Genomic DNA, 21,937 nt, shown 5'->3' on the forward strand with positions numbered 1-21,937 from the left:
CCTGTTGAAGAAGTATATGATCTCAATTACTTATTTACTGAAGAACCTCCCGATATCCCGACACAAGTAGTAAAGGTAAATTCTCTCTATAGATATGATAAAGCTGAAGTCCCTCCTACTAAAATTGCTAGTCAGTGCTTGGATGAGTTTGATGACTTTATGTTTAAGCAAGATGACTTTAATGCTTATTTTGGTAGACAATTAAAATAGAATACCTTTATGATTAAACACTTGAGTGATTATATGGCTGATATTAGAGGTGAACTTAAACTTGTTAGCAAACATGCTACTATGGTTACCACTCAAGTAGAACAAGTACTTAAAGCTCAGAAAGAAATGCTAGATGAAATGAATAGTAAGAAAAATGATTATGCTGTTAGAGTGGCTACTAGAACTGGTAGAATGACTCAGGAACCTTTGTATCCTGAAGGCCACCTTAAGAGAATCGATCAAGATTCTCAGAGAAATAATGTTGATATGCCTAGTTCTTCTAAAAGGAAGAAAAAGAAAAATGATAGGACTGTGCAAACTTCTAGTGAACCTATTGCTGAACCACCTGATAATCCAAATGATATCTCTATGTCTGATGCTGAAACACAATCTGGTAATGAACATGAACCTAGTGAAAATGTTAATGATGATGTTCATGATGATGCCCAACCTAGTAATTATAATGAAGTAGAAGTTGAACCTGCTGTTGATCTTGATAACCCACAATCAAAGAATCAACGTTATGATAAAAGAGACTTCGTTGCTAGGAAACATGGTAAAGAAAGAGAACCATGGGTTCAGAAACCCATGCCTTTTCCTCCGAAACCATCCAAGAAAAAGGATGATGAGGATTTTGAGCGCTTTGCTGAAATGATTAGACCTATCTTTTTGCGTATGCGATTAACTGATGTGCTCAAAACAAATCCTTATGCTAAGTATATGAAGGATATCATTACTAATAAAAGAAAGATACCTGAAGCTGAAATTTCCACCATGCTTGCTAATTATACTTTTAAGGGTGGAATACCAAAGAAACTTGGAGATCCAGGAGTACCTACTATACCATGCTCCATTAAAAGAAATTATGTTAAAACTGCTTTATGTGATCTTGGAGCCGGTGTTAGTGTTATGCCTCTCTCTTTATATCGTAGACTTGACTTGAATAATTTGACACCTACTGAAATATCTTTGCAAATGGCTGATAAATCAACTGCTATACCTGTCGGTATTTGTGAGGATGTGCCTGTTGTAGTTGCGAACGTTACTATTTTAACGGACTTTGTTATTCTTGATATTCCCGAGGATGATAGTATGTCTATTATTCTTGGAAGACCTTTCCTTAATACTGCAGGGGCTGTTATTGATTGCAACAAAGGCAATGTCACTTTTCATGTTAATGGTAATGAGCATACGGTACACTTTCCGAGGAAACAACCTCAAGTTTATAGTATCAACTCTATTGGAAAAATTCCATCGATTATATTTGGAGGTTTTGAATTTCCTCTCCCTACTGTCAAGAAGAAATATGATATACTTATTATTGGGGATGTCCATATCCTTGTTGAGGTAACATAGTGTTATTCGAAATTTCTCCGGTTCCATGTTAATCGGAATGAGTTTGTTAACAAGACTTGATCAACCTTGTTAGTGGATTCATTTTGATGAGCATGAGATGGATGAAACTAGAAGCACAACCTTCTGTACCCTCTTTATATTTTCTGTTCTTTAGTAGAAATAAAGTAAAAATAGTATTTTTTCTGTCTGTTTCCTGATTTATTCGTGCAATATAAAAATATCCCGAAAATAAAAGTCCTCAGAATGCCATGCCAATTTAATATGATTTTTTCGGGAATATTTGAGGATTTTTAGTGCAAAAATTACCGCGGGGGGAGCTGCCACCTAGCCACGAGGGTGGAGGGCGCGCCCTACCCCCCTAGGCGCGCCCCCCTACCTCGTGGGCCCACGATGGCCCTCCTCCACTTATCCCTGCATCCATCTTCTTCCTCTGTCTCACACAAACATGAAAAACCAACTCAAGCATGAGTTCCAGCCCCCGTTGCTGTGATTTTCGATCTCCTTGCTCAAAGCACCTCTCGCAAAACTGCTTGGGGAGATTGTTCCTTGGTATGTGACTCCTCCTTTGGTTCAATTAGTTTTTGTTCTAGTGCTTTATTCATTGCAAATTTGTGCTGCATAGGTGACCATGTTCTTGAGCTTGCATGACAGATTTATATGGTTCCAAGTAGTTCTAATGCTTGATATATGCTCTAGGCACTTGTATGAGTAGTTGCTATCAGTTTTATTGAAGTTGGTTCACTTTTGTTTGAAGTTACTAAAAATTTCAGAATTATTTTCAGAGAAAACAATATGCTTAGGAAGATGTTCCAAGGTGGTTCTTCAAGGAAGAAAGGTCCCAGGCTAGCAATGCGTGATGGTGACGAGGAACCACCAAGAGACGCTCTAGTGAGGCCCTGTGAATGGACTTCGGAAAATTTTATGAATCAAGTGGGAATTAAAGAAGAATTCTACGCATATTTGCGTAATGCCGGTCTTGAGGACTTTGAAGCTGATAAATGCCCCCAATATCATGATCTCACAAGTTCATTTGTGGGGAGGTTTGATTTTTCATCTTCACGTAATTCTCCTTCAGTCATGTTTGACCTTTATGACAAATCTTATACCATGGACTTAGAGGATTTCACTCTTGCATGCAAACTTCCATCATGGGGTAGTATCAGGGATCCCCCTAAATCTGAATATAGAGACTTTCTTGCTAGAATAACTGTGGGGGAATCTAGAGATATAGCGCAGGCTACTATAGGGAGCATTCACTTTCCTGCTATACATTATTTTGCTCTCTTCATTGGTAGAATCATAACTGCTAAGGATGAAGCATGTCACATGTGTGCCCCTAATCTCAGCATTCTCAGAAGTGCTGTGTTAGGAGACCAAGCTTATCATATGGGAGCCATTGTAGCTCATAGGTTGCATCTTAATAGACGTAATGGAGATTTCTTTGGAGGAATTTATGCAACCCGCTTAGCTAATTTTCTTGATATAGACATTCGTGAGGGTGATGTGGAGTTGCCCACTTCTTATTTAGATCTTGATTCTATGTTTTCCCATCAGTTCATTGAGAGGACTGGACCACCTTACCAATATCGATTAATATTTGACAAACGGCATGTGGTCCGTGTTTCTCTTCCTGCCCCTACCTTCTTTGATTTTCAGGCGAGAGGAAAATATATTATTACCAGAGAGGAGGCAGATGAGTACGAGAGGGGAGTGGAGGCAGCTCGACGCCACGCTGCTGCTCAGCAGGCGGTAGCCGCTGCATCGTGGTACGACCCCAGCTTCACCTACGGGTATCAGCCAGGCTATCCCTGGCAATAGACCAACTTAGGCCAAAAGCCTAAGCTTGGGGGAGTATGTATTTCCCACCGACATTACATTCATGTTCACACACACTCATTGCTAGATGTCGGTGCTCATACTCTTTCACTGTAATATCCATGCTAGTTTATTTTCTTTTTCCTACTTTCTTCTTGTGTGTTTGATAAACCTTAAGAAAAACAAAAAATTAGTTAGTCTACTCTCTATGCTTGTAGTAGTAATAATTAAAAAGAAAACCCAAAAATATTTCCTGTTCTTCTTTTGCTTGTTGGGAGCTTTCCCGTGTAAATAGTTTTTATTTCTTTTCCTTTCTTTGGGGGTCGAGAAGACTATATTGCAAATGCTTAGTGGCTCTCATATGCATGATCGTTTATTTAACTTAGAGCCCATATTACCTGTCTTCTCTTTTGAGTTGAATGTTTGCAGATTCCAGCTTAGTCCAATGCACGTGCACTCTTATTATTATTCATACCATTCGGTCGTGCAAGTGAAAGGCCATAATGATGATATATAATGTACTTATTGGGATGAGAAAAGCTGGTATGAACTCGACCTCTCTTGTTTTTGTAAATATGATGATTCATCGTTCCTCATTCAGCTATTATGAAGTAAACATATTTGCAATGACATTTAGAGATTATAGTTGCTTGTGCCATGCTTGATTAGCTATGAGTTATAATGGTTTACCTTGCGTGCCAACATGCTATTAGAATGATTATGATGTGGTATGATAGGATGGTATCCTCCTTTGAATGGATTGAGTGACTCGACTTGGCACATGTTCACGCATGTAGTTGAATCAAATCAACATAGCCTTCATGATATTTATGTTCATGGTGGATTATATCCTACTCATGCTTATATTCGGTGTAAATTAATTTTAATGCATGCTTACGACTGTTGTCGCTCTCTCAGTTGGTCGCTTCCCAGTCTTTTGCTAGCCTTCACCTGTACTAAGCGGGAATACTGCTTGTGCATCCAAACTCCTTAAACCCCAAAGTTGTGCCATCTGAGTCCACTATACCTTCCTATATGCGGTATCTACCTGCCGTTCTAAGTAAATTTGTATGTGCCAAACTCCAAACCTTCAAATAAAATTCTGTTTTGTATGCTCGAGCAGCTCATGTGCAACTAGGGTTGCCTATATCTTCCATGCTAGGTAGGTTATTCTCAAGAGGAGTGGACTCCGCTCCTCATTCACGAAAAAGGGCCGGTAACCGGGATGCCCAGTCCCATGATCCAAAAAGATGAAAGCAAATCAAAATAATTAAACAAAACTCCCCTTGGGACCCGTTGAATGTTGGAGGCACTCGTTGTTTCGAGCAAGCCATGGATTGATGCTTGTGGAGGAGGGGGAGTATAAACCTTTACCATTCTGTTTGGGAACTGCCTATAATGCATGTAGTATGGAAGATACAACCATCTCATAGTTGTTGCGTTGACAGTGAAAGTATGCCGCTCAAAATATAATTTATCTCTATTTCAAAATCGAGCTCTAGCACCTCTACAAATCCCTGCTTCCCTCTGCGAAGGGCATATCTATTTACTTTTATGTTGAGTCATCACCCTTCTTATTAAAAGCACCCGCTGGAGAGCACACTGTCGTTTGCATTCATTATGATTGGTTTATATTGGGTATGACTTGACTGGATCTCTTTTACCATGAATTACAATGTTTAGTCAGTCCTTAGTCTTTAAAGGTGCTCTGCATTTATGTTTTGCGGTCTCAGAAAGGGCTAGTGAGATACCATTTCGTTATATCATGTTATGATTGTTTTGAGAAAGTGTTGTCATCCGAGTTTTATTATTATGGCTCGCTAGCTGATTATATTATTGATATGAGTAATTGTGAGACCTACGTGTTATTGTGAGTATGGTTAGTTCCTAATAATTGCTGAAACTTGAATGCTAGCTTTTCATGTTTACAACAACAAGAGCAAACGGAGTTTGTAAAAGTTTTTCTTTTTCTCTTTCAGTTTGTCAACTGAATTGCTTGAGGACAAGCAAGGGTTTAAGCTTGGGGGAGTTGATACGTCTCCGTCGTATCTACTTTTCCAAACACTTTTGCCCTTGTTTTGGACTCTAACTTATATGATTTGAATGGAACTAACCCGGACTGACGCCGTTTTCAGCAGAATTGCCATGGTGTTGTTTTATGTGCAGAAAACAAAAGTTCTCGGAATGACCTGAAACTCCATGGAATATCTTAGAATAAATAATAAAAAATCCTCGCCAAAGATGAAGACCAGGGGGCCCACACCCTGTCCACGAGGGTGGGGGGCGCGCCCCTCCCCCCTGGGCGCGCCCCCTACCTCATGGGCCCCCTGGTGGCCCTCCGACGCCAATTCCAACTCCATATATTGGCTTTCCGGGAGAAAAAAATCAGGGAGAAAGTTTCATCACGTTTTACGATACGGAGCCACCGCCAAGCCCTAATCTCTCTCGGGAGGGCTGATCTGGAGTCCGTTCGGGGCTCCGGAGAGGGGGATTCATCACCGTCGTTATCATCAACCATCCTCCATCACCAATTTCATGATGCTCACTGCCGTGCGTGAGTAATTGCATCATAGGCTTGCTGGACGGTGATGGGTTGGATGAGATTTATCATGTAATCGAGTTAGTTTTGTTAGGGTTTGATCCCTAGTATCCATTATGTTCTGAGATTGATGTTGCTATGACTTTGCTATGCTTAATGCTTGTCACTAGGGCCCGAGTGCCATGATTTCAGATCTGAACCTATTATGTTTTCATGAATATATGTGTGTTCTTGATCCTATCTTGCAAGTCTATAGTCACCTACTATGTGTTATGATCCGGCAACCCCGAAGTGACAATAATCGGGACCACTCCCGGTGATGACCATAGTTTGAGGAGTTCATGTATTCACTATGGGTTAATGCTTTGTTCCGGTTCTCTATTAAAAGGAGGCCTTAATATCCCTTAGTTTCCAATAGGACCCCGCTGCCACGGGAGGGTAGGACAAAAGATGTCATGCAAGTTCTTTTCCATAAGCACGTATGACTATATTCGGAATACATGCCTACATTACATTGATGAACTGGAGCTAGTTCTGTGTCACCCTATGTTATGACTGTTACATGACGAACCGCATCCGGCATAATTATCCATCGCTAATCCGGTGCCTACGAGTTTTCCATATACTGGTTCTCTCTTATTTACTTTTCCGTTGCTACTCTTACAATCACTACAAAATACCAAAAACATTACTTTTGCTGTCTTTACTTTTGTTACCGTTACCACCACTATCATATTACTTTGCTACTAAACACTTTGCTGCAGATACTAAGTTTCCAGGTGTGGTTGAATTGACAACTCAGCTGCTAATACTTGAGAATATTCTTTGGCTCCCCTAGTGTCGAATCAATAAATTTGGGTTGAATACTCTACCCTCGAAAACTGTCGCGATCCCCTATACTTGTGGGTTATCAGAGACTTCATATCTCTCAAGTCGAGTATTTGCTTGAAATATTAACTTCAACTCCTGGAACATCTCATATGGTCCATGACATTCAAAACGTCTTTGAAGTCCCGATTCTAAGTCATTTAAGCATGGTGCACTAAACTATCAAGTAGTCATCATTTTGAGCTAGCCAAACGTTCATAATGTCTGCATCTGCTCCTGCAATAGGTTTGTCACCTAGCGGTGCATAAAGGACATAATTCTTCTGTGCAGCAATGAAGATAAACCTCAGATCATGGACCCAGTCTGCATCATTGCTACTATCATCTTTCAACACAGTTTTCTCTAGGAACATATCAAAGTAAACATATGAAAGCAACAACACGAGCTATTGATCTACAACATAATTTGCAAAATACTACCAGGACTAAGTTCATGATAAATTTAAGTTTGATTAATCATATTACTTAAGAACTCCCACTTAGATAGACATCTCTCTAATCATCTAAGTGATCACGTGATCCAAATCAACTAAACCATAACCGATCATCACGTGAAATGGAGTAGGTTTCAATGGTGAACATCACTATGTTGATCATATCTACTATATGATTCATGCTCGACCTTTCGGTCTCAGTGTTCCGAGGCCATATCTTCATATGCTAGGCTCGTCAAGTTTAACCTGAGTATTCTGTGTGTGCGAAACTGGCTTCCACCCATTGTAGACGGACGTAGAGCTTATCACACCCGATCATCACGTGGTGTCTGGGCACGACGAACTTTGGCAATGGTGCATACTCAGGGAGAACACTTTTATCTTGAAACTTAGTGAGAGATCATCTTATAATGCTACCGTCAATCAAAGAAAGATAAGATGCATAAAAGATAAACATCACATGCAATCAATATAAGTGATATGATATGGCCATCATCATCTTGTGCTTGTGATCTCCATCTCCGAAGCACCGTCATGATCACCATCGTCACCGGTGCGACACCTTGATCTCCATCGTAGCATCGTTGTCGTCTCGCCAACTATTGCTTCTACGACTATCGCTACCGCTTAGTGATAAAGTAAAGCAATTACAGGGCGATTGCATTGCATACAATAAAGCGACAACCATATGGCTCCTGCCAGTTGCCGATAACTCGGTTACAAAACATGATCATCTCATACAATAAAATATAGCATCACGTCTTGACCATATCACATCACAACATGCCCTGCAAAAACAAGTTAGACGTCATCTACTTTGTTGTTGCAAGTTTTACGTGGCTGCTACGGGCTGAGCAAGAACCGTTCTTACCTACGCATCAAAACCACAATGATAGTTCGTCAAGTTAGTGTTGTTTTAACCTTCTCAAGGACTGGGCGTAGCCACACTCGGTTCAACTAAAGTTGGAGAAACTGACACCCGCCAGCCACCTGTGTGCAAAGCACGTCGGTAGAACCAGTCTCGCGTAAGCGTACGCGTAATGTCGGTCCGAGCCGCTTCATCCCACAATACCGCTGAACCAAAGTATGACATGCTGGTAAGTAGTATGACTTGTATCGCCCACAACTCACTTGTGTTCTACTCGTGCATATAACATCAATGCATAAAATCTGGCTCGGATACCACTGTTGGGATACGTAGTAAATTCAAAAAAATTCCTACGCACACGCAAGATCATGGTGATGCATAGCAACGAGAGGGGAGAATGTGTCCGCGTACCCTCGTAGACCGAAAGCGGAAGCGTTAGCACAACACGGTTGATGTAGTCATACGTCTTCATGGTCTGACCGATCAAGCACCGAAAGCACGACACCTCCGAGTTCTTGCACACGTTCAGCTCGATGACGTCCCTCGAACTCTGATCTAGCCGAGTGTTGAGGGAGAGTTCCGTCAGCACGACGGCGTGGTGACGATGATGATGTTCTATCGACGCAGGGCTTCGCCTAAGCACTGGTACGATATTGTCGAGGAGGACTATGGTGGAGGGGGGGCACCGCACACAGCTAAGAGATCAATGATCAATTGTTGTGTCTATGGGGTGCCCCCTCCCCCGTATATAAAGGAGTGGAGGAGGGGGCGGCCAAGGGGAGGATGAGCGCCCAAGGGGGGGAGTCCTACTCCCAGGGAGTAGGACTCCTCCCTTTCCTATTTGGAGAGGGAGAGGGAAGGAAGAGGAAGGAGGGAGGAAGGAAAGGGGGGCCCTCCCAATTCAGATTGGGCTTGGGGAGGGGGCGCCCCCTCCCTTGCTCCTTTCCCCTCCTTTCCACTAAGGCCCATTAAGGCCCATATACCTCCCGGGGGGTTTCGATAACCTCCCGGAGCTCCGGTATTGTCCCAATCTCACCCGGAACCTTTCCGGTGTCCAAATATAGTCGTCCAATATATCGATCTTCATGTCTCAACCATTTCGAGACTCCTCGTCATGTCTGAGATCACATCCGGGACTCCGAACAACCTTCGGTACATCAAAACACATAAACTCATAATATAACTGGCATCTAACTTTAAGCATGCGGACCCTACGGGTTCAAGAACTATGTAGACATGACCGAGACATGTCTCCGGTCAATAACCAATAGCGGAACCTGGATGCTCATATTCGCTCCTACATATTCTACGAAGATCTTTATCGGTCAAATCGCATAACAACATACGTTGTTCCTTTTGTCATCAGTATGTTACTTGCCCGAGATTCGATCGTCGGTATCTCAATACCTAGTTCAATCTCATTATCGGCAAGTCTCTTTACTCGTTACGTAATGCATCATCCCGTAAATAACTCATTAGCTACATTGCTTACAAGGCTTATAGTGATGTGCATTACCGAGAGGGCCCAGAGATACCTCTGAGACAATCGGAGTGACAAATCCTAATCTTGAAATACGCCAACTCAACAAGTACCTTCGGAGACACCTGTAGAGCACCTTTATAATCACCCAGTTACATTGTGACGTTTGGTAGCACACAAAGTGTTCCTCCGGTAAACGGGAGTTGCATAATCTCATAGTCATAGGAACATGTATAAGTCATGAAGAAAGCAATAGCACCATACTAAACGATCAAGTGCTAAGCTAACGGAATGGGTCAAGTCAATCACATCATTCTCCTGTTAATCAAATGACAACTCATGTCTATGGTTAGGAAACTTAACCATCTTTGATTAACGAGCTAGTCAAGTAGAGGCATACTACTGACATTATGTTTGTCTATGTATTCACACATGTATAATGTTTCCGGTTAATACAATTCTAGCATGAATAATAAACATTTATCATGAGATAAGGAAATATATAATAACTTTATTATTGCCTCTATGGCATATTTCCTTCAGTCTTGCCTGATCTGAGGCGCGAACCAGAGGAGAAGCCAGAGCACTGATACGTCTCCAACGTATCTACTTTTCCAAAAACTTTTGCCCTTGTTTTGGACTCTAACTTGCATGATTTGAATGAAACTAACCCAGACTGACGATGTTTTTTGCAGAACTGCCATGATGTTGTTTTATGTGTAGAAAACAAAAGTTCTCGGAATGTCCTGGAAATCCACGGAGGCACTTTTTGGAAAATATAAAAAATACCGGCGAAAGAATCAAGACCAGGGGGGCCACACCCTGTCCACGAGGGTGGGGGGCACGCCCCATTGTCTCGTGGGCCCCCTGAGGCTCCGCCGACCTCAACTCCAGCTCCATATATTCCGTCTCATTGAGAAAAAAATCAGAGAGAAAGTTTCATCGCGTTTTACGATACAGAGCCGCAGCCAAGCCCTAATCTCTCTCGGGAGGGCTGATCTAGAGTCCGTTCGGGGCTCCGGAGAGGGGGATTCGTCGCTGTCGTCATCATCAACCATCCTCCATCACCAATTTCATGATGCTCACCGCTGAGTGTGAGTAATTCCGTCGTAGGCTTGCTGGACGGTGATGGGTTGGATGAGATTTACCATGTAATCAAGTTAGTTTTGTTAGGGTTTGATCCCTAGTATCCACTATGTTCTGAGATTGATGTTACTATGACTTTGCTATGCTTAATGCTTGTCAATAGGGCCCGAGTGCCATGATTTCAGATCTGAACCTATTATGTTTTCATGAATATATGCGTGTTCTTGATCCTATCTTGCAAGTCTATAGTCACCTATTATGTGTATGATCCGACAACCCCGAAGTGACAATAATTGGGACACTTCTCAGTGATGACCGTAGTTTGAGGAGTTCATGTATTCACTATGTGTTAATGATTTGTTCCGGTTCTCTATTAAAAGGAGGCCTTAATATCCCTTAGTTTCCGCTAGGACCCCGTTGCCACGGGAGGGTAGGACAAAAGATGTCATGCAAGTTCTTTTCCGTAAGCACGTATGACTATTTACGGAATACATGCCTACATTACATTGATGAACTGGAGCTAGTTCTGTGTCACCCTATGTTATAGCTATTACATGAGGAATCGCATCCGACATAATTATCCATCACTGATCCATTGCCTATGAGCTTTTCACTTATTGTGCTTCGCTTATTTACTTTCCTGTTGCTATTGTTACAATCACTGCAAAACCCAAAAATATTACTTTTGCTATCGTTACCTTTATTATCATACTACTTTGGTACTAAATACTTTGCTGCAGATACTAAGTTATCCAGGTATGGTTGAATTGACAACTCAACTGCTAGTACTCAATAATATTCTTTGGCTCCCCTTGTGTCGAATCAATAAATTTGGGCTGAATACTTTACCCTCGAAAGCTGTTGCGATCCCCTACACTTGTGGGTTATCAAGCACCCTCGTCCTCAGCCCGCCGTCCGCGTCGTCGTGCTCGATCTGATCTGGGTTTGTTCTCCCTGTAAGGTATGAGATTACTTCTTCCCCCTCTCTTCCTGTTCTCATGGCCAGATGATTCAATAAACTAGGCTAGGGTTTGCTGATTTTGGAGATTTGTCGCAATTCGGTCAGTAGTTTTGTTCCAAGAACGGTACTGATTTCCCCTTGATTTAGGCTCAATCTATTTGGATCAGGCTGTAATGCTTGTGGGAGTCCCCTTGTCTTTTCTCTTATGCAATGTCTCTTGATGCATGTTCAGCAATTTGGTGTCTTTTTATTATTTGTGCGTACACGCTACAGGGTCTGCTCTATTAGTCCATCTGTTGCTTCAAGTAAATCATGTGTGCGTACAGGCTACAGGGTCTGCTCTATTAGTCCATCTGTTGCGAGATAACTAGCACATGCTGACATCTCTTTATGAAGAACATATATCAAATATATCTTGATTTGTTTGCCATTCCCCTGGATCTTTGTTTCTTTATTTGAGGAATGCCTGTTACTGTTAGGATTAAGAACTTACAACATGGACCTGATCCAGCGAGGTTACCATCTCCGAAAATAATTCCAGTGTGATTTAATCAATTTGTATAACATGATTCAGTGACACCTTAAATTCATACGTGAATTCGTTGATAACAGCTGAGGGTTACATTGATCCTGTATAATGGGTAGAATATGTCAAGGCAATATAATACTTTGGACATAATTGCTGAATGCTTTGACATATTTAGGATGTAGCCACATGCAAGTTTATTTCTTCAGGCTTTGAAATTGAAATTGTGTGCATAATTGAGTTTATTTCTTCAGGCTTTGACATGTGTAGTTGTGTGCATAATTCTTATTACTTGAAATTGAAATTGTAGCTCAACTTGCAATATGTCACAATTGAGTTCCGATGAGTTTGAAGATGACACAGTTGACCCAACAGAATTGTTCTCACTAGAAGATTACTTGGCACAAAAGAATATTCTCAACAACTTTGCTACACAAATAGCCACCAATATTCATGATGCACTAGGAGCTCCAAGTACTAGGCGTCGGTCAGGCCCTAGGATATATATTGACAGGAAGCGGGAATTTTACAACGAACTTCTCATACAAGATTACGTCTCTGATAATCCTACCTATCCTCATTACTACTTCCGTAGAAGGTTCCGCATGGGAAAACCCCTCTTTCTACGCATTGTTCAAGCGCTTGGTGAGTGGTCTCCCTACTTCACTCAAAGGTAAGATGCCCTCGGCCGTCCAGCTCTATAACCTTTACAGAAGTGCACATCAGCCATGCATATGTTGGCGTATGGTGTCCCTGCTGACAAAACAGATGACCACATTCGTCTAGGTACATCTATGGCACTCAAGTGTCTTGAAAATTTTGCTAAGGGCGTCATTGCCAAGTTTGGTGGAGAATATTTGCGAAGGCCAACTGTTGAAGATGTTCAACGTCTACTAGAAGTTGGCGAAGCACGTGGTTTTCCTGGTATGCTAGGAAGCATAGATTGTATGCATTGGGGAGTGAAAAAATTGTCCTGTTGGATGGAAGGGGCAGTTTACACGTGGTGACTATGGTGTCCCGACCATCATCCTTGAGGCTGTTGCATCCCATGATCTATGGATATGGCATGCCTTCTTTGGTGTTCCAGGATCCAACAATGACATCAATGTGCTCAATCAGTCACCATTGTTCACTAAAGTGTTGCAAGGGAAAGCTCCTAGGGTAGACTGCTATGTCAATGAGCAACAATACAAGAAAGGATATTATCTTGCAGATGGAATATATCCAGAGTGGGCTGTTTTTGTGAAAACCATCCCGCTGCCCCAAACTGAAAAGACAAACTCTTTGCCCAGAGACAAGAAGGTGCGAGAAAGGACGTTGAACGTGCATTTGGAGTTCTCCAACAACGCTTCAAAATTGTGGCAGAACCATCACGACTTTAGGATCAAATAGATATCTGCAACATAATGAAAGTGTGTGTGATCATGCACAACATGATACTCAAAGATGAGAAGCGTGTGGAGTTGCCTTTTGATTTGAATGAAGCTTTGGGTACATCTACTGCCCTACCGCCAACAACAATCAATGGGGCTACACCTTTGATTGCCGACGTGATTAGAAGAGATGTTGACATACGTGACCGGTCCATGCACAATCGGCTCAAACATGATTTGGTTGAGCATATTTGGAGGAAATTCAATGAAGATACAAACAATTAGTTGTAATTTACATTACTTATGTTGCTTCAGTGAACAACTTTATTTCTGTGTGTGTGTGTGTGTGAGAGAGAGAGAGAGAGAGAGATTAATTCTCTGCATATGAAATTGTATGTGTTGTCAAGAGTTTTAAGACTATCTTTGAATTTACTCTAAATTATGCATACATGCTTGTGTTCTTTGCTAGCTTGCTCAAGTTTTATATAGTATACTTCAATAACTGTTTTAACTAGGCATGTTAAGAAAATTCTTCTTCTTTTCAGCTGCAATGGATTACCGTCCTCCTAACGGTTCCGTGAGCTACCTTCAAGACCAAAGTCATCCCAGCTTCACCTTGCCAGCCCATCAACAGCTTGGTTTTCAATATCCAATGTTCTGTACGCATCCACCGCCACTGCCACCGCCGCCACCAGCCAATCACCACCCTCTCTCATCGACATCTGTTTCGAGGACCACAACTCCATCCAACAAGCGAAAATAGGTCAAAATTGATGTGGAACCAGATGATGAAGATAGACCGAGGCTATATTATACAAAAGACGAGGACATCAGATTGGTAAGCCCCCCCCCCCCAAATCCTCTCATTCTTGTCATGTGAAAATTGAAGACATCTCATGGCATTCTATCTAAGAATTTATTTAGGTTGGATTCTCCTATTTTTATACTCCATCACATGCACCTTGTCTTTTTTTTAGTAAAATGTAACCTTATGCTTGCTTCCTTTGTGCAGGTGAGTGCTTGGTTGCGCAACTCTGTGAATCCTATCGATGGTAATGCAAAGAAAGCAGAATACTACTGGAAGGAGGTTGCTGCTACATTCAACAACACAACTAAGAGTGATCGACAGAGGGGTGTGAAGCACCTCAAGAACCATTGGTACAAAACAACAAAGAAGGTAACCTCTTTTAATGGCTGCTACAACCAGATCAGGGACACCTATGCAAGTGGCCGGTGTGATAAACAACTCATGGAGCAAGCTCTGGAACTGTACCACAGCCGCCATGGACACCAATTCATGTATGTGCATTGGTGGGAAGCTGTGAGGGACAACCAAAAGTGGAAGATTCATGTGTACACAGAAGGGGATGGAACAAAGAGGACAACGCCGAGAATGCTCAACGTCCTCCAGGTTGCAAGGGTGCCAAGAAAGGCAAGGGAAAAGATAAGGAAGCCCCTACAGAGGTCAATATCATGAAAGAACAGATTGGTGCTTTTCTACAAGCACAAGCTGATGCTAAGGTGCAGAATGAAGAGATGATGGCATTGCAAAGTCGACTATCTGCTCAGAAGGTAGAAGCTAATCGACTTGTATATGAGGCTGCAAAAGAGAGGACAGTGGCTAAGCTGGCAGAGGAAAGAACCAAATTGTTTGACAAGTTCACGGAGATGTTGAATGCTGACACTACAAGGATGGAGCCATGGGCAAAGGAGATGCATATGAAGTCTGTCACGAGATTGGGAGATCAACTCTTCAGGGAGGAATAGAAGGTATGTAGTCCAATTTCTTTGGCTCCCTTTGTTTGTCTCCCTTCACTATACACATATGAATATTTGCTTTCCTGTAGTGTAGATTTAACAAGAAAATAAGACATGTTATTCTTATTATGTTGCCTTTGAGCATGATTTTCCTCTATTCTCCAGCTTGATTCATGTCATATTCTTTATTAGTAGATTCCAGTTTCGAAAGAACCACACTAATCAATGGCTATTGCCTTTGAGCATGATTTTCCCTCTGATCATTCTATTGTTGGTATTCCATTTTCTGAGTTCGTCGAGGGGCCCCTAGAAGAACAGGAATGACCCTGCCTGCTTGTTTTTATACTCTAAACATACAGCTGTACCGTGCATTCCATGTAGTAACAAATAATTCTGTTCTACCTTCTCCTAGGAGAGTAGTAGTTACTAGAACTTCCACTGTCTAAAACAAGCATCTGCACATATATATATACTGGAGACTTTTCTATATTAACCAACCATCAGGAATACCCTCACTTGTTACAGACCCACCACTCAGGATCCGTTAGCTCAGATAAAATCTGTTATTGATGAAGCTTTAAAGCCCGTATCAGAACCTTTGAGATCCACTGCAAGGGAAGATCCACTAGCTCACTTAAAACCAGCTCTTGATGAAGCTATGAAGTCCTTCCATGAGCCAGTTCATGAATCCCTTGCAAGACTGCCACGTGAAGTACTTGATGCAGCACCACCACAATTAACTGGTCTGATAAAACCTTTCGTGAACTTGATCAATGTGTCTTGCTTCCTATGTAGATGTTCAACAGATATGTGCAGCAAAAGAGGGGCTCATGTGCAAGGAAGCATTGAAGATGTGAGACAGTCTTTTTCTTGGAATCAGAAGGTTTAGAAGATACACCAACAAATTCAGTTTGAACTTCGAATAAATTTGATATGAGTGTTTACAAATCTTCCCTTTATGAGTATTCGGAAACCTTAAGATTATTTTGTTACTGCAGAATTTTTCAGTGTCATGGACAAAACATACTTGCTACTGTTTGGATATGAAGGTTGCTGATTTTGTATGGAAATCAAATTTTTCGATAACTTTCAATATGCATGCTTGTTGATATCATTGATCCAAATGGTTGCTGGTATTGTTTAAATGTAGTGGAGGTTTCATGTGTTGGAAAGTATGTGAGAGAGAAAAAGTAAAATGATGACATCACATAGAGTAGCTTTCATTGGATGATTATGACAGACACAAGTAGCTTCATTGCAATTTATCTATGTGGAGTGCTGCCTCCATTGTACGTGCCCTTATGCAGCCCCAACTTCTTTGCAAAAAAAAAAATGAAGAAGAAGGAAAAACAGAGAGAAAAAAACAGCCCCCGCTTCCATGGCCGCTATCCAACCCTTGAGCCCTTTCTCTAGAAGTTCCAAATTCGTGGGCTCGGATTCAACTATCGTCCCTGCCCGAATCCTGCCCAGACCCCGGGGAGTCACTCGTAGTGCCATGGCGTCGCCTACCGGCAGCAGCCGCTCCTCCAAAATCCCGGAGTTCCTGGCGGGTTCCGGCGGCCGGCCGGTGCCGGCCCTGGGGATCGGCACGGCGTCGTTCCCGTTCGTGGCAGAGGACGTCAAGAACGCCGTGCTCGCCGCGTTGGAGCTCGGCTACCGCCACCTCGACACAGCCTCGGTTTACCCCTCCGAGCACCTCGTCGGCGAGGCAGTGGCGGAGGCGGGGCGGCGCGGGGTCATAGCGTCCCGCGAGGAGGTGTTCGTGACGACCAAGGTGTGGTGCACGCAATGCCACCCGGATCTCGTGCTCCCTTCCCTCAAGGAAAGCTTGCAGTTAAGCCGTCTTGGGTTCATTCCTTGAACTTTATTTTTCAGTTTTATTAATTCTTATTGCTCGCCTGAATTTGTTTGTAGACCTCAGTTACTTACGGCTACACGAGTTTCAGTTATAGACATTGTTCAATTTGGTAAAACTTGACGGTAACTTCTAGTTTGTAAGTTATGTCCAGACTCCAGAGTGGGGTCAAAATGAGGATAATTGTCTATTGGTCCAGCTGCTTTGAGGCGTGATTGCGATTCAATAGCAATTTCTAGCAACCTAGAATGAACTCTCAGACCGCATATCTGTCCAGTATTATCATTAAGCTTACCATACAACTCTTTCCATTTGAAAATTGAAATTTCAAAAAGCAAACTAACTTTATATTTTAAAACTAGTAGCAGTTGACAATATGAAATGAAATCAGCTCGATAGATGTATGCTGTCGGAGATCACATGTCCTATGCGAGATTTATAACCATTTCAAATGTTAATTAATTGTTTTCTTTGAAACTATGCAAATATGCAGAATCTAGTTATATATTCCAATTGCAACTTCATACCTTACTCTATGACTATATATAAAAATGAACAATCATTTATGAGATTTGACCCTTCATCACATTTTCTTCTCACCGTGTGATTTTAACTGAGTGTATATAAACGTACCAACAAAAGAGTACCAATGACAATTTTAAAAATAAACTTGGGTAACTAACAGACAACACATGAAGTATAGTATTTAGTCATATAGTTTGTTCGCAATCAAAACTTATGTAGTATAGTCTTTACTCATATCTTTATCTTTTATTTGTTGACAACACATGTTACTAAAATTTCCACAGCAAAGCACCTAGGCAATATTAACTCCTGGATAAAACTATTTCTAAAAGTGCAAAATTAATTTTAAATCTCTATTTTCTAAAAAAATATAGGACCAAATCTCGATATTTTTATGTGGGGCCAATTTTTTATTAACTGGAAGCTATGGACTAGAATTATAAACCAATACTTGACATTCGCTTCAAGAATCGAAGACTGTTCCTGTTCTGGTACAGAAGCTTGTTTCCCTTATAGCTGTACTCTGCCACTTCTGTGCTAAGCTTGTCTTGCCATGTCTAGAAACCTTCAAATGGAATATGTTGATTTGTACTTGGTCCACTGGCCTATGAGCGTAAAGCCCAGCAAACCACACTTCCCAATGAAAAGGGAAGACATCGTCCAGATGGACTTGAAAGGCGTATGGCAGGCAATGGAGGAATGTCATCGCCTTGGCCTTGCTAAGATGATTGGCGTTAGCAATTTCACAACGAAGAAATTGCAGGAGCTACTTGCAATTGCAGAAATCCCCCCAGCAGTGAATCAGGTTTGTGTTGATCAATCGTACAAGTAATGGTGATGCAACCTTCTCTTGTCTATTCTATGATTTTCACGAACCAAAGAAGAAGTAGAAGCTGATTTAGTTTAAAATCCTTCTGTAAAAACTTGGCCCAGACTACCCTAAATCAATATCATTGTTCTTTGATGCATGGGATAACCTTTCAGGTTGAGTTGAATCCAGCTTGGCAGCAGAAAAAACTGATTGAATTCTGCAAAGAGAAGGGAATTCATGTGACTGCTTATTCTCCCCTGGGAGGCCAAAGCAGGACATCCAAAGTCAATGCAGTGCTACAGTCTGAAATTCTGAAAGAGATTGCCGAAGCTAGAGGAAAATCAGTAGCTCAGGTATTAATCATCGCTTCAATCTTAGGAACTGTTTCGTATGTACCAAAATCTGCCTTGTCACCAATTCGTGCAAGGTTCTAGCATCGTCCATGATTGGAAATGATGTTTGTTTAGAAAATGAACTAATAAATGCAGAGTGTGAACAAATATTTGTCGAATTTTGCAACCAACCTAAATGCGTGCAATATCTAGTCAATTGGATCTCAATGTACCAGCGTGCAGGTCTCCCCTATGGTATTACAGTAACAAAAGTTGCACCTCAATATGAGCAGTGCAATTGACTCCCATTTTCCTGCAGATCTCACTGAGATGGATCTTCGAGCAAGGAGCGAGCATGGTAGCCAAGAGCATGAAAAAGGAGAGGCTTCAGGAGAACCTCGAAATCTTTGACTGGGAACTGACCGACGAAGACCGGTTCAAGATTACTCGGATACCGCAGTACAAGAAGGTCACAGTGCTGGCGATCCTCTGCCCTGAAGGTGTCCCTGGCGTTGATCTTTCGGAGGTTGATGTTGTTGAAACGTAGGTGTCATATTGTGAAGATGCATGCGCCATTTAAACCTGTAATTTGGTGAAGATGCATGCGCCATTTATGCACTCCAAATTACAAGGATTTGGTGAGATGCTTCTGGTGCTACTACCTGTGACCTACCTGGATGAGGTTCTGCTTGGCATCATCAATTGTGATGATCCTGACGGGTTCCCTACAGGCTACAGTGCTGGTGGGTAGCCGTCAGTCGTCACTCACAGTGTCACACATGGACTTGGCCACAGGCCACAGCCACTTTGGTTGGCTGATCTTTCCTTGTCTCGCGCCAGCATCTTCTTCTCTTCTCTCGAGGAAAAATGAAAGACTAGCACCAGTTGCTCCTAGAAAATCGACGAATTTTTCTCAAGCTCGGATGGATACTAGAAGGCTCTTGTTTGTTTGACAGGCAAGCCAAACTTCTTCTGGCGGGCGCGACAAGTCAACAACTGAGGCGGGTCTTGGCTACGAGACGGATGTATGGCAGACATGTGGGCCTCAGAGTTTTTTTTTGTGCGTGAGAGAAGACCGGGCCTCAGAATTTACTTCGAAAGTACGGCGGAGAACGAAACGTATGGTACAGAAATTGTCTAGCTCAACATTGTGCATGCATTGTGGTGGTTAGTTCACAACTGCCTCCGCCGCACAAGGATCCTGTTTCATTCCAGAAACTATTGATGCCCGCCGGAAGAGCCAAAACCCACCTCTCTGTCTTTGAAAAACGGAAGAGCGGCTACGTAAGTACTTATGTCACTCCGGCCAGTATAAAAGCCGGTGGCTCGTCACACGCGCGTCCTGTGCTTGAACCACAAGACAAGCTCGATCACGATTCACGCGCCGCGCGTTGTCAGTGCGAAGCAGCTGTTGTGCGCTCTGCAGAGACGACCCATGGCCTCGAGAACAGCGGCGGTGCCGGAGGTGGCCCTGCGGTCCGGCGACGCGAGGCCCATGCCGGCCATCGGCATGGGCACCGCCCAGTCCCCGGTGGTGCCGGACACCACCGTGAAGGCCGTGCTGGAGGCCGTGGAGGTGGGCTACCGCCACTTCGACACGGCCTCCATGTACGCGACGGAGCGGCCCCTGGGCGAGGCCCTCGCGGAGGCGGTGCGCCGCGGGCTCCTGGCGTCCCGGGAGGAGGTGTTCGTCACGTCCAAGCTCTGGTGCACGCAGTGCCACCCGCACCTCGTGCTCCCGTCCCTCCAGGAGAGCCTCCAGTAAGCTCGGTCGACCCATAGACGCCTGTAATCAATCGTTGTTAATTTCTATACAGAAGATCTTGATCGTCTCGGTGTTTGTGTTTCGTTCTTCAGGAACCTGCAGATGGAGTACGTGGACCTGTATCTGATCCACTGGCCGATCAGCCTGAAGCCCGGGCCCGTGGTGTTCCCGGTGAAGCGGGAGGACGCCGTCCCGTTCGACTTGGAGGGCGTGTGGCGGGCGATGGAGGAGTGCCACCGCCTCGGGCTCGCCAAGGCCATCGGCGTCAGCAACTTCACCACCAGGCACCTCGACAAGCTCCTGCCGGCCGCCACCGTCCCTCCTGCAGTCAACCAGGTTGCTGAACTTAATACCACGAGATTACTGAGTAGCACTGGTCTGAATATTTTGGCAACTCGATCGACCATATATACGTCACCGGAACTCAACGCTAGCTGCGTGTGATGTGCAGGTGGAGATGAACCCGGTCTGGCAGCAGAGGAAGCTGAGGGAGTACTGCGCGGAGAAGGGCATCCACGTCGCGGCCTACTCGCCGTTGGGAGGGCAGAACTGGTCGGGCGACGGCAACGCCGTGCTGGACTCCGAGGTGCTCGCGGAGATCGCCAAGGCAAGAGGAAAGAGCGTCGCACAGGTAGTGTACACGCCTCGTTTCTCGTATCAACTGCTAGGAACAATGGAGCATGCAGTCCGTATGGCACTAACCGATTCCTCTTTTTTCTCATTCAGGTAGCGCTGAGATGGATCTACGAGCAAGGGGTGACCCCGATCGTCAAGAGCTTCAGCAAGGAGAGGCTCAAGGAGAACCTTGGGATCTTCGACTGGGGGCTCACCGACGACGACCTGCGCAAGATCGGCCAGATTCCGCAGAAGAAGATCGTTAAAGCTGAAACCGTGCTGTTCTCGGCAGAGGGCGAGTTCACGTCGGCTGACCTCGCAGACATGGAAATTGTCGAGGATTAAAATAGGCACCGAGAATGCCTGCTTCGCTGTGTGGCGTAAACTGCAGTAGCTTACTTAAAGAGTGGGGATGAATAAATAAGTAATCGGTGCTATATCCCGTTATTCCTCTTTTCGGATTCAAGTTGTCAGTGAAGACCGTGATCACCGTTGCCATCGCTCGGAAGTATTCCCTAATTTGAACTGCAAAAACGGCTTATATTAGTGTACTAGACATAGTATGTTGTGCTGCAACCGAGGTTCCATACGGCGCATCGTTTTCCTCTGGATGGTCAGTAAACATGACTGTCAATCGTTGTTTCATTGTCCATCGACGCCCGTCGAACGTCACTTTCCGGCGAGCTCTAATTCGGGGTGGATGGACAGCTTTCGCTGCAGCACCTCTAACGTCTTGTACCC

At 43.4% G+C, this 21,937-nt stretch overlaps 1 pseudogene across 1 annotated transcript; it reads left to right on the plus strand.

Moving 5' to 3' along the window:
- Positions 1 to 16,593: 16,593 nt before the first annotated feature.
- On the plus strand, positions 16,594 to 21,696 carry LOC123045594 (uncharacterized; annotated as a pseudogene). The gene is made up of 8 exons (XR_006421518.1): positions 16,594 to 17,126; positions 18,235 to 18,478; positions 18,658 to 18,837; positions 19,136 to 19,363; positions 20,393 to 20,577; positions 20,674 to 20,917; positions 21,033 to 21,212; positions 21,308 to 21,696. The product of XR_006421518.1 is annotated as an uncharacterized protein (transcript).
- The last annotated feature ends 241 nt before the right edge of the window (positions 21,697 to 21,937 follow it).

Source organism: Triticum aestivum, chromosome 2B, assembly GCF_018294505.1.
Source record: "Triticum aestivum cultivar Chinese Spring chromosome 2B, IWGSC CS RefSeq v2.1, whole genome shotgun sequence".
In the NCBI taxonomy this organism is placed as follows: domain Eukaryota; kingdom Viridiplantae; phylum Streptophyta; class Magnoliopsida; order Poales; family Poaceae; genus Triticum; species Triticum aestivum.